This window comes from Hemicordylus capensis, chromosome 8, assembly GCF_027244095.1.
Source record: "Hemicordylus capensis ecotype Gifberg chromosome 8, rHemCap1.1.pri, whole genome shotgun sequence".
In the NCBI taxonomy this organism is placed as follows: Eukaryota; Metazoa; Chordata; class Lepidosauria; order Squamata; family Cordylidae; genus Hemicordylus; species Hemicordylus capensis.
The window spans coordinates 10,730,824-10,742,341 of NC_069664.1; positions in this window are offsets into that span (position 1 = coordinate 10,730,824).

Here is an 11,518-nt window from a genome sequence, read left to right on the forward strand (position 1 = left end):
ATCCCACACTGCACTGCACGAAGCCTGGTGACCTACAAGAAATGCCACTTTATTATGCTAGTTTTCTTTTGGATATTTGAGAAGAGCCACAGTTTTCAGTTCTCAAGTGCCACTGGAAAGCTGAGAAGAGAATAAGATAATAAACAGTGTGGGATGGAGCCCTTTCCTCTTTTCTTTTCTTTCTTTCTTTCTTTCTTTCTTTCTTTCTTTGGGGAGGCATCAATGCCTTTGTCATCATAGGCCATTACACCAATCCCTACCATCTCAGACCTATTTGCATAAGTAGCAATCAACACATCTCATCTTTAGGAAAGAGGTGGAGACACTTAGGCTTTAAAGGCCTGGAAGCAAGGGGTGCAAAATGAATATGGACTTATGGAGATGATCAGCCAACATATCACGGAGTAACCATGTAATTATTATTATGTTATTTACACATAATGTTGTTGTTTACACAGTCAGGTGTTATTGACTGGTTTGTTTTATCCAGACATCGAGTCCTTCCCAAGGACCTGGGATGGCTGAATTTTATTATCAGTGTTTTTTAACTTTTATTATTACTTATTATTTTATTTTGTTTTATTATTTTATTTTATCAGTGTTTTTTACATTTCATATCCCGCTCTTCCTCCAAGGAGCCCAGAGCGGTGTACTACATACTTGAGTTTCTCTTCACAACAACCCTGTGAAGTAGGTTAGGCTGAGAGAGAAGTGACTGGCCCAGAGTCACTCAGCTAGTTTCATGGCTGAATGGGGATTTGAACTCGGGTCTCCCCGGTCCTAGTCCAGCACTCTAACCACGACACCACGTAGCATTTCAGGCAGCAGGGTTTTTTGAGTTCTGAGACAAATAAAAGATGCAAGGACGCACCCATTTCTAGGCTATGTTTCCAGATATGTTCCCTCAGTTTGATCTTTCAGAAATGTTAATAGCAGCATCTTCCTAACAGGGTAGTTTAACTTCTGCTGACATAGGAAGTGCCTTATACGGAGTCTTGACTGGCAGCAGCTCCACAAGGTTTCAGGCAGGCGTCTCTCCCAGTCCGACCTGGAGATGCTGCCAGGGATTTCACTTGGGACCTTCTGCATGGGGAGGAGATGTTCTACCACTGAGCTATCATGCAAAGCTGAATGAGTCTTGCTCACTACTAAGTGGGTTTAAGTCTTGAATGTGGTATCTGAAAGCTGTTGACAATTTAGTGTTTTCCCTTTGGTTTCCTGTCCATTGTTTCCTGATTATTTTTGCAGCACCTGCAAGGTAAACAAACAAAAAGGCAGATTCTGCCCAGATGAGCTTACAGTTTCAATATCCCAGAAGAAGCGGCATGTTTCGTGCTAAAATTCTAAAAGTATAACCAAGATAATCCACTGTGTCCTCCCAACAAATCAAAATCCCAACTTAAACCCTGTTCTATCCGTCTTTGATCCAACATTGGCTCCACCTTGACCTCAAAACCCAACTCAAATTCCTGCACTTTAGGAAGAGGCTGAAACTTGCACTTTCTGGGTGGGAAGTTTCCAGTGGGACAGCCTCTCCATGCACTCATCCTACAAGTAATGCAAGGAGGCTATTCACACAACTGGGTGGGCAGGGGGGAGAAAGGTAGGGACCAACAAATGCTGGGAGTGCAGTTTGTGCTGAATGAGTCCTGGCCTCCAGATATCCCACAATGCTCTAGGCACCTGTCGCTGTGTGCATTCGAGCTGCAAGCAGCTTGAGCACATATAGCAATAGCAATAGCACTTACATTTATATACCGCTCTATAGCCGAAGCTCTCTAAGCGGTTTACAATGATTTTAGCATATTGCCCCCAACATTCTGGGTACTCATTTTACCGACCTCGGAAGGATGGAAGGCTGAGTCAACCTTGAGCCCCTGGCCAGGATCAAACTTGTAACCTTCTGGTTACAGGGCAGCAGTTTTACCACTGCGCCACCAGGGGCTCTCTGGTGATCCTGGCACTGCAGTTAAGGGTGTGCTTGCGCGTTTAACCTCGACTCAAGGCCCGGCTTCAAAGTGGGGAATGTGCGCTCTGCCTAAATTAGAGCCTCCCCATCTCTTGACCACCTTAAATGGTGCAGCAGGGAAATGATTGACTAACAAGCAGAAGGTTGCCGGTTCGAATCCCTGCTGCTACTATATGGGGCAGCAGCGATGTAGGAAGATGCTGAAAGGCATCACCGCATCCTGCGTGGGAGGAGGCAATGGTAAACCCCTCCTGTATTCTACCAAAGACAACCACAGGACTCTGTGGGTGCCAGGAGTCGAAATCGACTCGACGGCCCACTTTACCATCTCTTGACAGCTTTTTAAAAGCTTTTAACGACACATTTATTCACCCAAGCTTTTAAACAAGGATTGTGGTTTTAAATTGTTTTAAAGTTTTAATTTGTTTTATGTTGTTGTAAGCCACCCCCAAATGTACTTTTGGGACAAATAAAATAAATAAAGACAGTGTGGCTAAGAGATTCTAAGGGAATTTGGGTTAGCAATAAATATTTGTTTGTTTATTACATTTTTATATCCCGCTCTTCCTCCAAGGAGCCCAGAGCGGTGTACTACGTAAGTTTCTCCTCACAACAACCCTGTGAAGTAGGTTAGGCTGAGAGAGAAGTGACTGGCCCAGAGTCACCCAGCAAGTCTCATGGCTGGATGGGGATTTGAACTCGGGTCTCCCCAGTCCTGATCCATCCAACTACAAACATCTAGCTTACAAATGAGCCTTTAGAGCACAACCTGTTTGTAAGGTGCTAATTTCCTGTGGAGGCTTGGATGTGTTTATAGTCTGGAATTCTTCAGTGCATTCTTCAGTCCAACCTTAAGGTTGGAACTTGTGATATGAAAAACATCTGTATGAAGCTTGTCGAGCAATTAGTCCATCTGGCTCCAAAGTGCCTGCACTGGCTGGCAGTGGCTCTCCAGGGTTCCAGGTGGCTGTCTTTCCCAGATTTACCTGGAGATGCTGCCAGGGATTCAACCTGGGACCTTCTGCATGCAAGGCATGTGTTCCATCACTCAGCGGCAGCTCCATCCCTGTGCGATGACCCCATTTCTCTATTCTTCCTTTCCATTGTATTCATTGGGGGGCAGAGCCACCAATTGCGCAAACGGGTTCAAAGGACCTGGGCTGCCATGCTCAGGGGCTGTGTCTCGCACCCCAGGCGTGCCCCCTAACCCTAGCCAGGAGTGGCTCTTCCTGCTTTCAAAGGTTGCCCGGCCTGGCTAGGAATGTGGCTCCCTATCTTTTAAAGCAGGAAGAGATGCTCCCGGCCTCGCTGCAAAAAGTGGCGCTGGGCGGAATAGGCTTGAAAATGGGGGGGCGTGGCTCTGTGGGCTTGCCACGCCCCTCTGTGTCTGACATCAGATGCAGGGGGTGTAGCGGGGGGGGCCTCTTCCAGCGAGCTGAATTGGGGCCGGCAGCATCTTCCCTACGCTCCTGGTATTAATCATGGCTTTCCTAATGTATCGTAGCATATTTTCTTGCTAATCTGCACCACAGCCCAGCATGATTAAATCTGTCCCCCAAATGGGAGTTTTGAGAGTGCGAGACTCATGCTCTGATGTCTGAGAGGCACCTGATGTCAGAAGTGGGAATAAATCTGAGGATCTCCTGATTCTTATCAGGTGCCATGCATAGCGCTTTAAAAGTCCAATTCGAAGTGCTGGTTTTAAACGTTAGAGCCCTAAACAACGCGGGGCCAGGTTTCCTGAGATAGTACTTTGTCCCATAGGTCTACTCAGAGCTTGAGATCTTCTTCAGAGGTCCTGCTCCATTATGCCCCTGCCAGATGAAGTGAGGCGGAGGAGAGAGGGCCTTTTCGGTGGTGGCACCCTGCCAATGGAATGGCCTCCCCAGTGAGGCTTGCCTGAAACTGTCACTTTGTTCTTTTAGATGCCACATGAAGGCTTTTTCTGTACACCTAGGCCTTTTAAAAAAGGGTTTCTAAAAGGTTTTTTAAAATGTGTATTTTTTTTTAATCCATCTACTGTGTATAGCACTTATAACAGAAGTCTCAAGGCAGATCCCAGATGAAACAACCACAAATTAAAAAACCTAAACATTTCAAAACATGTATAACGTTTCGTTTAAAACCACCACAAATCATTAAAAATTCAACTATAAAGGCCTGGCTGAGCAGGTGTGCCTTGAAAAGTTTGCTAAAAACCCTCAGGGATTGTGATCTTTTGCTTTGTTTTAATGTGCTTTTAATTGTATGTTTTATTCAATTGTTTATTATTATACTTTGTGAGCCTTTGAGAACAGAGAACGATTGTTCTGGGGCAACAAAGAAATAAAGTTGTTGTGAAAAGGCTTGTAAATTATTCAGGTGAGGGCAGGAATAAGGCAGTGTTGATGTTCCTTCTTTATTCTCCACCGTTACTGCTATTTCTATCCTGTTTGCATACACCTCAATGAGGATTCAAATAAAGGCACAGCAGAGTTTTGCATGATGCTCAGGACCTATTTACTTGGGAACCAGGAGGGTGAAGCAGACAGAGTGTGAAGCAGGGTTTCTCCCAGGATGGTGAGTTTGCTGTCTCCATGCTTTCTGACCTTACTTAGGGCAGGGATGCCTGGAACATGAGGACTCCTCTTTTGTGAAGAGGCAGTCATGTCCCGAGGGTCGACGGAGAACTTTCTGCCAGGAAAGAGGGTCACATAGCAAGTTGTGCTATGCAGGACATTGTGAGGATTGGATCCATCCTGGCCTGTATTATGGTGTGTGGGGTTGTTTGCTACATCTTCCATGACCTGTTGAAGCAGCAGCAGCAGAGGATGATGGGGACCGTAATCCTGGCTGATGGGGGTTGTAAACCCCTCTCTCAGGTCATCCTTGAAGCAACTTGCACACAATACAATCAATTTCAAAACTGCCAATTGCATCCTGGTAAGAAATCCAGCCGTGCAGTCACTCTATGGGGGATGATGCTTTTGGGTGACATTTCTGAGGGTTTGGGTTTTGTTCCCACTCTAATGTATTAATTGCCTTTGCAGAACCTCTTTGGGAAGAACAAGGATCTGTGAGTAGCTTCTTCTGCTGGAATTTCTGCTTTGTACCCAAATGCCTGCAGGGTAGCGGACCTGAGCAGACTGCCGGGGGGGGGGTGTCTGGTGAAGGGGGGGAGCATGGATATTGCAGGCAGCCGGTGGGTGGGGGCTCCCTCTCCTCAACAGATGCTGCTACTAGTAAAATGACAACCAGTTTCAGTGGCTTTTGAGATTCTCAAAAAGCTTTTGATGAGGACTGGTAAGTGGTAACTGATTGAAGCACAGGAAACAGAGGGCCACCCAGAGATCAGTGGTATTGGACCATTGGTTTCCAGTTCATTCATAAGTGGTCTAGTAGTTGGGCGCAGCGGGGAAATGCTTAACTAACAAGCAAGAAGGTTGCCGGTTCGAATCCCTGCTGGTATGTTTCCCAGACTATGGGGAACTCCTATCATCTCAGACTGTGTGGGAGGCGGCAATGGTAAACCCCTCCTGTATTCTACCAAAGACAACCTCAGGTTTCTCTGTGGGCACCAGGAGTTGAAATCAACTTGATGGCACACTTTACCTTTAGTTGGGGTAAGTAGCTAGGTGGCCACATTTGCAGATGAGACTATTCAGGGTAGACAAGATATTAAGACCTCTTTAACGCGTAAGTAAAACAATTAAAAACAAAGATCAGACCAAACTTGAGCAAACATGTTTCAATGTTAAAACATCATTCTCAATGCTCTACCTCTCTAGAAACAGGAGAAGAGAGCTGGTCTTGTGGTAGCAAGCATGACTTTAAAAAACAAAACAAAAAACAGGAAGCTGCCATATACTGAGTCAGACCATTGGTCTATCTAGCTCCGTATCGTCTTCACAGACTGGCAGAGGCTTCTCCAAGGTTGTCCTCTTAGCTAAGCAGGGTCTGCCCTGATTGCATATGAATGGGAGACTTGATGTGTGAGCACTGTAAGATATTCCCCTTAGGGGATGGAGCCACTCTGAGAAGAGCATGAAGGTTCCAGGTTCCTTCTCTGGCTTCTCCAAGATAGGGCTGAGAGAGATTCCTGTCTGCAACCTTGGAAAAGCCGCTGCCAGTCTGGGTAGACAATACTGAACTAGATGGACCAAGGGTCTGACTCAGTATATGGCAGCTTCCTATTTTTTAACATTCAAACATGTTTGCTCAAGTTTGGTAAGTTCTTTGTTTTTAATTTTGTTAATTACGCCTTAAAGAGGTCTTAATATCTTGTCTGGAGTAAGAGAGAATGTGTATACCACCACCGCTATATCGTCTTATTCAGGGTAGTGAAATCCAAAACAAATTGTGAGGAGCTCCAGAAGGATCTCTCCAAACTGGTTGAGTGAGCAACAAAATGGCAAATGTGGTTCAGTGTTGAGTAAATGTAAAGTGATGCACATGGGGGCCAAAAAATCCCAACCTCACATACACACCGATTGACTCTGAGCTGTCAGTGACTGACTGACCAGGAGAGGGATCATGGGGTCATGGCGAACAGCTTATTGAAAATATTAACTCAGTTCACAACAGCTGTAAAAAGGACAAATTCCATACAAGGGATAATTAGGAAGAGGATTGGGGGGAAAATTGCTAATAAAGTATTATACTGTCTTTAGACTAGTCTATGGTGCAGCCACATTTGACGTACTGTGTACAGTTCTGATCAAAAAGGATATTATAGAACTGGAAAAAGAGCAGAAAAGGATGGTCAGGGGGCTGAAGCACATTCCTTCCAAGGTAAAGCTACAACATCTTGGGCTTTTTAGTTTAGAAAAAAGATGACCAAGGGGAGACATGATAAGAACATAGGGAGCTGCCATATACTGAGTCAGACCATTGGTGCATCTAGCTCAGTATTGTCTACCCAGACTGGCAGCAGCTTCTCCCAGGTTTCAGGCAGGAGTGTTTCTCAGCCCTATCTTGGAGATGCTGCCAGAGAGGGAACTTGAAACCTTCTGCATGCAGGTGCTCTTCCCAGAGCGATCCCATCCCCTGAGGCGAATATTTTTCAGTGATCACATAGCTTCAGGGGCGTAACTATAATAGGGCAAGGGGAGACAATTGTCTGGGGGCCCACTGCCTTGGCCCCCCCCAGGCAAGTCACATGACTGACTTCCCCAGCCGCACACCTGACCGGGCTTCCTTCAGTTGTATTCATCCTCCAAAGTTGATGTGGGTGTTAAGACCTGGAGCTACCAGAACAGCATGTCTTTCTCTAGTACCATGAAATGACTTGCATTGTCCACAATTTACAAAACCTTAAAAAAAATAATTTAGGATGATGTTCTATTGTGGCACATAGATTTTGTGTGTGTGTGTGTACATTTTACTATGCTTTTTGTTACTACTATTCAGCCTCATTTAAGATTTCTTTACTTCATGAGCTGAGCTTCAGTGAGGGGGGGCATTTTAAAATCTTGTCTCTGGGCCCACCCCAACCTTGCTACGCCCCTGATAGGTTTATAACCATGCATGGTGTGGAGAGAGTGGATATGGAAAAGTTCTTCTCCCTCTCTCTCATCTCCCAAGAACCAGGGGTTATCCCGTGAAACTGATGGCCAGGAAATTTAGAACTGACAGAAGGAAGTACTTTTCCACACAGTGCATCATTAATCCCTGGAATTTTCTGCCAGAAAATTCCAGAGATGAAAATTCCAGAGATGATGGCCACAAGCTTGGATGGCTTTAAAAGGAGCTTACACAAATTCAAGGATGGCAAGTCCATCAGTGCTTACTAATTCTCATGGCTATAGACTACCTCTAGGTTCAGAGACAGGCTGGCTCTGAATACCAGTTACAGGGGAGTAGCAGCAAGAGAGAGGGCTCATCTCCTGGTCTGTGGACTTCTCAGAGGCATCTGGTGAGCCACTGTGACTAGAGAGGCCTTGAGCCTGGTCCAAGCAGGACGGTTCTCATGTTCTTATCGTTCCACTAGCACTTATAAGCCATGGTGGCCAAATACATTGTTGTTGTTGTTTCTCTTTCATGAAGGTCCCAGGTCCCACCGGCACCTCTGAGACGTCCAGGTAAGTGACAGAGTACAAGTGAGAGAGAATCCACATTGCACGCCTGGCATAAATTCAAGGCAGGGCAGAGCCAAAATACTTCTCTCTTTAAGCTTTCTTGTTTTAGTTAAACACTGGAGACACTAGATAAACTGAATTAGATAAATGCATGCAATTTGAATGTAAAAGCTATTGTAAAATCCAATAAAAATTTAAAATGGGGAAAAAAAACATTGGAGACACTCTTAGAAATCAGACCTTGCTTTTCCTTCTTGAGGACCACTTTGTCTCTTCTGGGGTGGAACCCAGGCAGAGACTGCGCCCAAAGAGATTCCAGGTCTGGGTTTCGCTTTCAGAATCCAAGTGAGCCCTCAGAATGTCTCCTTCACCCCTTCCTCTCCCTGCTTCTAGCCTAGCAGGCAGGTAACTAGGGAAGAGGAGGGGGCTCGTGTTCACCCTTCTCCCCAGCGGCCCCTCGCTCATGCCATCACACGCAGGGGGCATGCCCAGCACCCAGAAGGGCTGTTTGGTCCTCATGAGTCCAGGTAGCCCTCGGGAGCTGGGCAGCTCAGGTTCTATGAACCCAACTGCCTGATTCTAGCTCTGCTGTTCTGCCCCGGGAGCTTTCACAGACAGGGCTGTTACCCCAAATCTCTTCTGGGAGGGAGTGTGTGCGTTCACACACCCACCAAACTTATCCCGGAGTCCATTTGAGTTCCTTGGAAGCACTCCACACATGAATCGTGTTTTGTCTTCTGAATTCTGGCTATCTCGATGCATTTCCATGGTTTTTAAAATGCCGGTTTTATGGGAGTTTTTCTGAAGACGCCAGAGCAATTAGGGAGAGGCACTGACATAGGATAATTAAAATGATCCGAGGGATACAGTCTTTTAGGAATGCAGAGATAGGCTTTAGAAATCTCTCTATCTCATTGTCTAGAAGGAAAACACAGAGGCATGCGATGTGAACCGGCACCATAAGAAAACCTGAGAGCAGCGGGGAGGGGCTGCTAACCTCCATGCCGCGAGTGTAATTCGAAGTGGCTTTGCTCAAGATTTACCCTGCAGCATGAAGCCATGTGTGAAGAGCTCCCTGGAGCCCAGAGGCCAGGGCCTTGAGCGCTCTTGAGCTGGGCTGGCCTTGGGGGTGAGGCACAAAATGCCGCCTTGCTCAGTGCCCCTGCCCCCTGGCGGGGGTCAGCCCCTATTCAGAAACCAGCCCTTGCATGGGGGGGGGGCATAAGTGCATGGGGGAAGGTCACCTGCAGCCTCCTTTTGCTTCTTGCAAGCTTTGCAAGGTGTGGGGAGGAGAGGCTCTCCTGGCAAATCTTGCAAGGATAAGACTGTCTCAAAGAGCTGCTCTGACGGCAACAGGGCCGGAGGCGGGGCAGGTCTTGCCGCCTTGCTGGTACAGCAATAATTTGCTGCCCTCTGGCCCCTTGTTGTCTTGAATGTCTTCTTAATATTGCTTGTATGATCTCCCTTTGTGCGTTTTAGAGAAACTGGAGCAGATGGTAAGTAGCCTATAACCTCACCAACCTCCCTGGCAATATTTTGGTTTCGTTTGCCTGCTGCCTCCCTTCACCCCAATGGTGATTGATTGTTTGATTAAGTGCCGTCAAGTCGGTGTCAACTCTTAGTGGCCACATAGCTAGATTTTCTCCAGGATGATCTGTCTTCCACTTGGCCTTTAAAGTCTCTCAGTGGTGCATCTATTGCTGTCGTAATCGAATCCATCCACCTTGCTGCTGGTCGTCCTCTTCTTCTCTTTCCTTCCACTTTCCCCAGCATTATGGACTTCTCAAGGGATCTGGGTCTTCACATAATGTGTCCAAAGTATGATTGTTTGAGCCTGGTCATTTGTGCCTCAAGTGAGAATTTTGGATTGATTTGTCCTATGATCCATTGGTTTGTTTTCCTGGCTGTCTATGGTATCCTCAAAAGTTTCTCCAGCACCCAAGTTCACAAGTCTCAATACTTTTTCTTTCTTTTTCTGTCTTGTGTCCAGCTTGAGATGGACAATGGGAAAAACCATTTCCCAAACTATTCTCATCTTTGTATGGTACCCTCTCCCAAATCGCCCCTGTCTCACCCTGGTGCCATCTCCCCATCACCCCTCCCTACCCCATCACAGCCTCCTCAGCCTGCCACCCTTGTTCCCACAAGAACATAGGAAGCTGTCTTCTACTGAGTCAGACCCTTGGTCCATCCAACTCAGACTGGCAGCAGCTTCTCCAAGGGTGCAGGCAGGAGTCTCTCTCTGCCCTCTCTCGGAGATGCTGCCAGGGAGGGAACTTGGAACCTTTTGCATGCAAGCGGGCAGATGCTCTTCCCAGAGTAACCCCGTCCCCTAAGGGCAATATCTCCTTCTGATATCCCACCGACAGTGTTGATTTTCAGATAAGTGTGTCTAGGCTTGCAGGCTTATTCTGATTTCTAGTTTATGACTCCACAAAGGTGTAGGAGTGTGAGTGAGTGGATGAGGCTGTCCGCACGATGGAGGAAAACCAGGCCCAGCCTGGTTTCCCCCCATCGTAAGAACCATCGGGCTTGCGGACGAGCCTGGTGAGCCCACCAAAGTAGCCTTCCTCTAAAATGAGGTTAGTGGAGAGAGTGCTCCGCTAACCCCATTTTTCCGATCGTGAGATGCCACGCCACAGCGACTCGTGAGTAGACCCCCAACTGGGAGGCTGCAGCAAGCCTCCCGGTGTTGGGGGTCCCCCCCACGAATGCCCTGCACACTTGCGGGTGGCATACTGGAACATCATCCCTGCCATCCCTACTGGCTCTGTGACGGAGCCGGTAATCGTGTAGCCGGCCAATCTAGCCGCCCAGGGGTGGGGGCGAAATGTTCGTGTGTGGGGAGAGTGGGTCAAGCCCACTCTCCCCGCACAAGCTCTGCAGGATCTTCTCATTGCTCGTGCGGAGACCCTCAGTGAGTGAGCCAGCCACTTGTCTTGGCAATGTTTGGTCCCCTGGCATAGCCAATATTGAGAATATTGCTAGTTGGCGAGCCAGCATAGCACAGTGCTTAGTGTTGGGCTGGAGAGACCTGAGTTCAAATCCCCATTCAGCCATGAGATTAACTGGGTGACTCGGGGCCCGTCACTTATCTCTTAATCTAGCCTACCTCACAGAGTTGTTGTGAGGATAACCCTAATGTAAACTGCTCTGAGTTCCTTGGAGGAAGATATAAATGTCAAAAAAAGTAAATATTGCCAGTCTGTTCCTGCCAGCCTGGAAGAATGCTGGTCTTGTGGTAGCAAGCAGGAATTGTCCCCTTTGCTAAGCGGGGACCACCCTGGTTTGCATTTGAATAGGAAACGACATGCATGAACACTGTAAGATATTCCCCTGAGGGCATCAGAAGGTTCCAGGTTCCCTCCCTGGTTTCTCCAAGACAGGGTTGAGAGAGACTCCTGCCTGCAACCTTGGAGAAGCCGCTGCCAGGCTGGGTAGACAATGCTGAGCTAGATGGACCTATGGTCTGACTCAGTAGAAGGCAGTTCCC